General features: G+C 33.2%; 2 pseudogenes; both read right to left on the bottom strand.

Annotated features, from left to right (window-relative positions):
- Positions 1–5,643: 5,643 nt before the first annotated feature.
- On the bottom strand, positions 5,644–6,180 carry LOC148950233 (NEDD8-conjugating enzyme Ubc12 pseudogene; annotated as a pseudogene).
- Positions 6,181–7,956: 1,776 nt separating this feature from the next.
- LOC148950232 (NEDD8-conjugating enzyme Ubc12 pseudogene) lies at positions 7,957–8,475 on the bottom strand (annotated as a pseudogene).
- Between the last annotated feature and the right edge of the window lie 810 nt (positions 8,476–9,285).

Raw genomic sequence — 9,285 nt, 5'->3', positions numbered from 1 at the left:
ATTTTGATTCTGAAGCTATTTGTCATAGTTCCGTTGTTCTATTTAATTTCATGAGCCAAACTCTGTACTTTTTAAAATGTTGTAGTTTTTTATATTCTTTTTCGTATGACATTTATTGTTGTGGTATCAAAAAATTTGAATTGTTGGTTCAATTAATTATAAGTCCGTTAAAAATTAAGTAATTAGTTACTACTTATAATAATTTTCTAGTTCCAAATGATATCAGAAAGGAGATATTTAAAAAAAAAATTTGTCCAACTATAAGTTATATTTTTGTTTTCAGGTCGTAGTTAGGTTGGGCTCTGAAGAATATTCGGGTAAAAAGAATTTTTTACATTTTCTTAGCTTCCTTCAATTTTAGTATATGAAAAAACTTGAAACAGTGATTTTGCGATAAGCCTTCAGCTGCAATTTACACCAAAAGGACAAGATACTTATCAAAAGCATGAAAATTAAAAATGTAAAATGTATATTTCAAAGAAATAATAGCCTTCTTAATAATTTAAAATCGATAAACCATGGAAAGTGGTTTTCTTTAGTATTGTTTGTGAATGATTAAAAGATGATGAGTGACAGAAAATATTTTGAAACTAAACAAAACTTTAAATTTGGTAAATTGTCAAATGTTGTCAAAATGTAATTTTTCCTGAAATTAAAACCTCTTAGTTTAACTCAGGTATTGAACCTTTGGTAGATATATTGGTTCGAAAATAAACTATTCCCGTAAAATCTGAACTAATATAGGTTTTCCGCAGGAAACTCTAGTTTTTGATCATAGCGCTATCAATCTTTTAGGATGTATGGCTTGGTTGGGATCTCTCACTTGATGAGGAGGTCCTTCTTTGTACTAGTAAAGCCTTCGAAGGTACTGATGATGTGCTAGAAGTACATTATACTGAAGATGGTCTTTCATATACGTCAGAAGATCTGGTACGGCAGGGGCCTTCAGGTCGTCTTTGCATAGAGGATGACGAGCGTTTGGCCCCTAGTTTGCCTACAATAGGAGTACGCGGTGATTCATTTGAATACTAGCCCACTCCATTGATTGATATATCAATAAATGATGAACCTGAGGTTGAAATTGAATGTATACCACCCCCTCTGGTAGACATAGTGGTAGTGGAGGATGAAGACATAGATATTCTGATAATTGAACCAGATGTAGTTTATTTAAAAACTGTTATAAATATCGATATTTCAAGAGAATAAAGATTAGAAAGAATGAATTATTTTTTGTTATCTTTGATAGAAGACTTGGTTATGGACTGATAATACTCTATGGGGTGATTTAATCAAACTGAACTATTCATGTACAGAAGTCTCTGCTGGTATCCTCACTCTATATATATCGACTATATGAAAATTAAAATAATACAAACAAATTTATTGTATGATTACAATATAAAACTCATTACACATATTAATTATTAGATTTAACGGTAAATCATATATGAGAACTCTTCCACCAGGGTTTCCGTTGTTTAAAATCATTTTCGTAGAATGACCTCTTATGTTGTCTCTTAGAGGCCCACTTTTTCTCTTCTCTTATAGCATAATCATCATAATAATCCGAGTTATATCTTGCACTATACACATTTTTCTTTGGGTTTTCACTGCTGTCTTTTACACTATAGAGAAAGCCCTCTTTTACCAGTCTCTTCTTTTGATCTTCCTTTTCTATCATATCAATCCTTCTTTTATCTGAGCTTACTTGCAACCGGTATAGATTTCTCTCCATGTCACATATAATTTTTCTTCTCGTTTCCTCCAGATTCTTCTCATCTGTCTCTGCCTCTATGCTGTCTAAACATTCAGTAGGTTCATGTGAATACTCAAAATCATGAAAATGTCCCTTACAAATAGAACAGTTGCAATAAAAGGATATTTCTAACTCAACTTGTTCACTCATTTCATCTCAAGGTCAAATTGTTATGTAAACAAAGTCCTCTGATTGGCTGAGAAGGAAACATGTGATCTAGCTGTTTCCCGGAAACTCATAACATTTGGATTGAATAACAACAACAAATACTGTTTCCCGGAAACTCATAGCATTTGGATGGAACAATAAATGTTGGAAAAATGCGATATCGCGGGAACTCATAACATCTGCATCGAACAACAACAAAAAGGAAGTGTCATTAACTGTTTCCCGGAAACTCATAACATCTGCATCGAACAACAACAAGAAGGGAGTGACAAAGTTCCTGTTTTTTCATTCTCACTGACAAAATCCATAAAACCATCAAATAAATTGACCAACACACATAACCATCCATGAAAACAGACATAAATGTGACAAAATTCCTGTTTTTTCATTCTCAATTACTAAATCCATAAACCCATCCATAAATGTGACAAAATTCCTGTTTTTCAAATTCTAACTGACAAAAACCATAAACCACGTGGTTCTATGCCCATATAAGGAGTCCCGTCACGAGTTATAGGGTCACCTCTACTGGGAATAAAGAGCAAAATAAAAACATCGAACAAAAATCCTTAAAGTCATTGTTTGGTCTAGTTTTAAATGTAAAATTCTAACAATTTTGTATTTTCGAAAATGTCCAAATGTCCTAATTTCAAAATGTCCAAAAAACATGTTACCCAGTTTTGACGTTGAATTTTGTTTACATCCTAAAGATACAAAAAAGCTCTATGAAAAAAGCTAAAGGGATTGTGCCCTATTTAATAGCCGAAAGTGATTGGAAGGCAATTAACACCCTTTGCACGCCTACCATTTCCCCAAACACATCCAATCAAAATTTTGAGATAGCCATTTTGTTTAAAGTAGTTGAAAGATCTGGAGATTATGTCTTTGGGAAGGAAATTCCTCCCACAGCCCTCAGGGCAAGTGTTGTAAGTTATGCCCTGGGGGACATAAGGTTTGTACAGAAATCATTGTCGTAAAACCTTCAAAGAGGGCTCATTTGATTGGAGATTGAAGGGGCTAGTTCCCTTTTGAATACTTAAAAGTGATTGGAGGGCAGCTAACCCCCCTCTCACACCCACCATTTCCCCAGACACAGACAATCAGAATTTCGAGATATCCAGTTTGTTCAACAGAGTTGATGTTTTGGAAATTATGTCTTTGAGGATAACAAATTCCCCACACCCCTCAGGGCGAGGGTTGTAAGTTATGCTCTGGGGGCATTTAAGGTTCTTATAGCAACGGTTGTCGTAGAAAATTCAATAAGGGCTCATTCGATTGCGAATTGAAAGGGTTAGTGTCCTTTTTACTAGTAGAAAGTGATTGGAGGGCAAGTAACCCAATCTCGCACCCACCATTTCCATAAATACATCCAATGAAAATTTTAAGATAGATATTTTTTTCAACGTAGTTGAAACTTTTGGAAATTAGGTTTTTAAGGATGATAACCCCCTCAAACCCCTCAGGGCAATAGTTACAAGTTATACCCTGAGAAAATATAAGGTTTTTATAGAAAGAGTTGTCATAAAAACTCTAAAAAGGGCTCATTCGATTGGAAACTGAAAGGTATAGTGTACTTTTTCATAGTTGGAAGGGATTGGAGAGTAACTAACCCCCCTCTCACGCCCACCATTTCCCCAAACTTATCCAATTAGAATTTTGAGACAGCCAATTTGTTCAACGTAGTTTAAAGATCTAAAAATTATGTCTTTGAGGATGACAAACCCCCCACATTCCTCAGGTCAAGGGCTGTAAGCTATGCCCTGGGGGCATATAAGCTTTGTATAGAAACGGTTGTCGTAGAAACTTAAAAAGGGCTCATTCGATCAAACATTGAAAGGGCTAGTGTCCTTTATAATAGTAGAAAGTGATTGGAGGACAGGTAACCCCTCTCGTGCCTACCATTTCTACAAACACATCTAATCAAAATTTTGAGATAGTCACTTTTTTCAACGTAGTTGAAAGTTCTGGAAATTAGGTCTTTGAAGATGACAAACCCTCTGCAACCCCCAGGATAAGGTTATAAGTTATACCCAGGAGGTATTTAAGGCTTTTATGAAAGGGATGATTCTTTAACTTTAAAAGAGGCTTAGTCTTTTTCCCTGAAAAAGTCTGCGTCAATATATAACGAACATAAATTAATTTAAAAAAAAAAACTTTTTAAAAAAAAAAAGTTTTTCATAAATAAAGTTAAATAACTCCATTAAACAGAAAATGAAAAAAAATAGACTCTAATCGTCTTGCAAGCATGAAACAACCACAAATAAGTATCAATAAATAAATAAAACCCAAAACAAACAGAAATAAAAATAATCAACAGATTCAAACTCAACACGAGCAGAAATTAATATGAGTAGGGTTCTAAACCCCCTATCTTACTAAAAACCAGAATATAACTTTTACTTTACTGAAAAAACTTTCTATAAATGTTTTCATTTCTATAACTTTAAGAAATCAAAAATTAAAAAAGATTTTAAGGAATAAATATCAGCCTGTGTATATTAAACTGACAATGCACATTTTTTTCAGTAAATTCATTTGAATTTTTTTCATTAAAGTACAAATTATATTCTGGCTTTTAGAAAGCATAAGGGTTTAGAACCCTACTCACACTAATTTCTGCTTATTTTGAGTTGAACTCTTTTGTTTATTTTAATTTCTGTTTGTTTTGGGTTTTATTCATTTATTGATACTGATTTGTGGCGCTAGCATGCTTGGTAGATTATTTGATTCTATTTTTGTTCATTTTTTGTTTAATGGAGTTCTTTTTTTTTAAAAACTTATTTTGTGGAAAAAATTTTCTTAATTAATTTCTTTAAAGATGTAGCTGGCGGATTGAAGCCTTGTGAAAGCATTGTTAACCTTAGCCTTGTTTCTACTTTGGGAGCCTTTGTTTGAGCCCTCACCCGCTTCTTTTTTAGTAACGCTTCTTTGGCCTTTCCTTGGTAAATTCTTGTAAATACTGCTAATTAGCTTGACTTGAAAAATAGACATCCGGAAATGGCTCATCAGCTGATCAACTTCAAGAGCTATGTTTGAAGGTCCCACAAAAATTTTATCTGTTCGTGTATTAGGCTTTAGTATTGTTCTTTATTTTCCTTTGAAAGCCTGAAAGCAAGACATTTTTAATTGTATTTTTATACTTAGCTAGGTTTTGTGTAATTTTGCCTGCGTCATAGACATCAAAAACTCCTGAGGCAAAAACAACGTATCTACGCTCCGTCACTCATATAATTTATTCCTCCAAAATCAAGATTCTCAAATAATTTTATCAATCTTGTGACCTATGTAGATCACTAATTCAGGTCAGGAAATCTCAGGATCCCAATATTCCAAAAAAAATTATGAACCCGTTTTCGAGAAAATAAATATAAATAAATGCATACTTATATGTTCAATTATTCCTCGATTAAAGAGATAAGGCTGAAAGAGACATGACATTCACCACAATTTGCACAATTAGCAAGGTTATAGACAAGGATAACCATGACAAGGTTATTTGATTGAAATGTGTGGCCTCGAATAAATGGTACATTTTGGAGTAGACCTGGTACAAGCTCTTATTACTTGGAGACACACAGTTAAATCAGCTACATGGAATTTCAGTGAACTCGGAAACGCCGATAAATCCATTGCCCGATTTTTAACCCTTCCTTGAGTATACGAGGTTTTGCACTCAGATTATGAAACTTTATCTTCACAGCGGTAAACTTCCAAGTCTAATAATCATTAGGTATAGTTCTAACGCCCATGGATCGCTGAACATTCTGCTCAAAATTGTGTTTATCTGTTTGTAGTACATTTGCTGCTTCTTTGTTCAACGGATCTTCAGGATTTGGTTCTAAGAGGAGGTGTAGGAGGCCATAAACAATAGATTTTATAGTCAGTACTGGTTTCCAATCTTCTCTAAGGATGTTTAAACAGACATTGCCCTCTAAATCAATATTGGGGTGGTATATCGCCGTCTCGTATTTCACTTTCGGTGCATCATAAGGGTATTCTTGACCAATTTTGAAGTTGAAAATAAATTTGCCACCTTTATAGAAGCCCTCATCAGTACATATCACAAGCTTAAAATTAAACAGGTCATCTTTGTCAGGAAACTCTATTGCGCATGTCTTTGCAAGATCTAACTCTCCAAAATCTTTTTGAATTCTTAAAGGAGCAACTGAAGCTTTCCTTTGAGTCGGATTTCTTGATAACTCTCCTTCTCTCGTCTGGTTTTTCTTACGTTTTTCTAACGTTGTCGTTATCATATAACAAGGTTTTTGGGGTTTGAAACAAACACATGAGATTATGGACAAGGATTGTAAGTTATACCCAGGAGGTATTTAAGGCTTTTGTGAAAGGGATGATTCTTTAACTTTAAAAGAGGCTCAGTCTTTTTCCCTGAAAAAGACTGCGTCAATATAAAACGAACATAAATTAATCTAAAAAAAAAACTTTTTCAACAAAACAAGTTTTTCAAAAAAAAGGTAAAGAACTCTATTAAACCGAAAATGAACAAAAATAGAATCAAATAATCTTGTAAGTATGCAACTACCACAAATCAGTATCAATAAATAAATAAAACCCAAAAAAAAACAGAAATTAAAATAAGCAACAGATTCAAACTCAAAACGAGCAGAAATTAATATGAGTAGGTTTCTAAACCCCCTATCTTACCAAAAGCCAGAATACAATTTTTACTTTACTGAAAAAACTTCCTATAAATGTTTTCATTTTATAATTTTAAGAAATCAAAAATTAATAAAGATTTTAAGGAATAAATATCAGCATATGTATATTAAACTGACAATGCACATTTTTTTCAGTAAATTGATTTGAATTTTCTTAGTAAAGGTACAAATTATATTCTGGCTTTTAGAAAGCATAGGGGTTTAGAACCCTACTCACACTAATTTCTGCTTATTTTGAGTTGAACTCTTTTGTTTATTTTAATTTCTGTTTGTTTTGGGTTTTATTCATTTATTGATACTGATTTGTGGCGCTAGCATGCTTGGTAGATTATTTGATTCTATTTTTGTTCATTTTTTGTTTAATGAAGTTCTTTTTTTTTAAAAACTTATTTTGTAGAAAATATTTTCTTAATTAATTTCTTTAAAGATGCAGCTGGCAGATTGGTCTTCTAAGCCTTGTGACAGCATTGTTAACCTTAGCCTTGTTTCTACTTTGGGAGTCTTTGTTTGAGCCCTCACCCGCTTCTTATTAAGTTACGCTTCTTTGCCTTTCCTTGGTAAATTCTTGTAAATACTGCTAATTAGCTTGACTTGAAAAATAGACGTCTGGAAATGGCTCATCAGCTGATCAACTTCAAGAGCTATGTTTGAAGGTCCCACAAAAATTTTATCTATTCGTGTATTAGGCTTTAGTATTGTTCTTTATTTTCCTTTGAAAGCCTGAAAGCAAAACATTTTTAATTGTATTTTTATACTTAGCTTGGTTTTGTGTAGTTTTGCCTGCGTCATAGACATCAAAAACTCCTGAGGCAAAAACAACGTATCTACGCTCTTGAAATGCGCACAAATATGGCGTCACTCATATAATTTATTCCTCCAAAATCAAGATTCTCAAATAATTTTATCAATGTTGTGACCTATCTAGATCACTAATTCAGGACAGGAAATCTCAGGATGCCAATATTCCAAAAAATTATGAACCCGTTTTCGAGAAAATAAATATAAATAAATGCATACTTATATGTTCAATTATTCCTCGATTAAAGAGATAAGGCTGAAAGAGACATGACATTCACCACAATTTGCACAATTAGCAAGGTTATAGACAAGGATAACCATGACAAGGTTATTTGATTGAAATGTGTGGCCTTGAATAAATGGCACATTTTGGAGTAGACCTGGTACAAGCTAATTTTGTATTACTTGGAGACATAGTTAAATCAGCTACATGGAATTTCAGTGAGCTCGGAAACACCAATAAATCTACTGCCCAATTTTTAGCCCTTCCTTGAGTATACGAGGTTTTGCACTCAGATTAGGAAACTTTATCTTCACAGCGGTAAACTTCCAAGTCTAATAATGATTAGGTATAGTTCCACCGCGCATGGATCGCTGAACATTCTGCTCAAATATATGTTTATCTGTTTGTAGTACATTTGCTGCTTGTTCGTTCAACGGATCTTCAGGATTTGGTTCTAAGAGGAGGTGTAGGAGGCCATAAGCAATAGATTTTATAGTCAGTACTGGTTTCCAATCTTCTCTAAGGATGTTTAAACAGACATTGCCCTCTAAATCAATATTGGGGTGGTATATCACCGTCTCGTATTTCACTTTCGGTGCATCATAAGGGTATTCTTGACCAATTTTGAAGTTGAAAATAAATTTGCCACCTTTATAGAAGCCCTCATCAGTACATATCACAAGCTTAAAATTAAGCAGGTCATCTTTGTCAGGAAACTCTATTGCGCAGGTCTTTGCAAGATCTAACTCTCCAAAATCTTTTTGAATTCTTAAATGAGCAACTGAAGCTCTCCTTTGAGCCGGATTTCTTAATAACTCTCCTTCTCTCGTTCTAGTAAAAAGTTTAATCATGTTGATAAATTAAATTATTGTTGTTTATTTTGATTTCTTCAGTTGTATGTACATTCAAGCTGTTAAGGGATCCCCATATTCTTTGTCTAGCAAGAAATATGCTTAGAGCTTTTCATAGAAAACGAGAATTGTATAGAAAATTAATGTAAACATAAACTTGTATGCATTTGGTGATAAATTATAAGAACAGCATTTTCTAAAAAAAAAATCAGAAAAAGAATTATGCGTTAGAATGCTTACTTTACAAAACTAATAACGTATTTACTCCTGGGTCAGGTTTAATTTACATAAAGTTTTAAAAAGACTGTTGAGGTAAAATCAGGGGGGTTGACAGTGCCCATTTTACTGTAGACAATCTTATCTGAACCTGAAATAGTATCAGCCTCCGTTAAAAACAAATTTTTGTGTTATGTTTTTGATAATGGCAAAAGACAAGCCAAGGCAAAAGTTAAAGGTCCAATAACAAAAAAATCGTAATTTTACAAAGACACTAATTCTAATTTAAGGTCAATTAAAATGTTTAAGGGATGGATTGATGAAAATGAAGCACGGATGAATTTGATTAGAAAACTGGTGAAGCTGAGAATCGCAACAGCTAAAGAAAATGGCACAGAACAAACAAAAGTGAGAATAAACTGAATTGTAAACGAAATTTTGAAGAGTGATCTGTGGTTGGAAACTAAAAAAGACATATTTGTTATGTGTAACGCATTAAGAAATTAAATAACAGGATGTATGAATCTAAACTACTATAACAAGGGGCGTGGAAAAACCTTTCTGAGGTAAAGATGAACAAAATTGGACAATGAA

The sequence above is a fragment of the Artemia sp. Qi Xiang Cuo genome, chromosome 7, assembly GCF_049724085.1.
Source record: "Artemia sp. Qi Xiang Cuo chromosome 7, ASM4972408v1, whole genome shotgun sequence".
Lineage (NCBI taxonomy): Eukaryota > Metazoa > Arthropoda > Branchiopoda > Anostraca > Artemiidae > Artemia > Artemia sp. Qi Xiang Cuo.
This window is presented reverse-complemented; position numbering and strand designations above follow the sequence as displayed.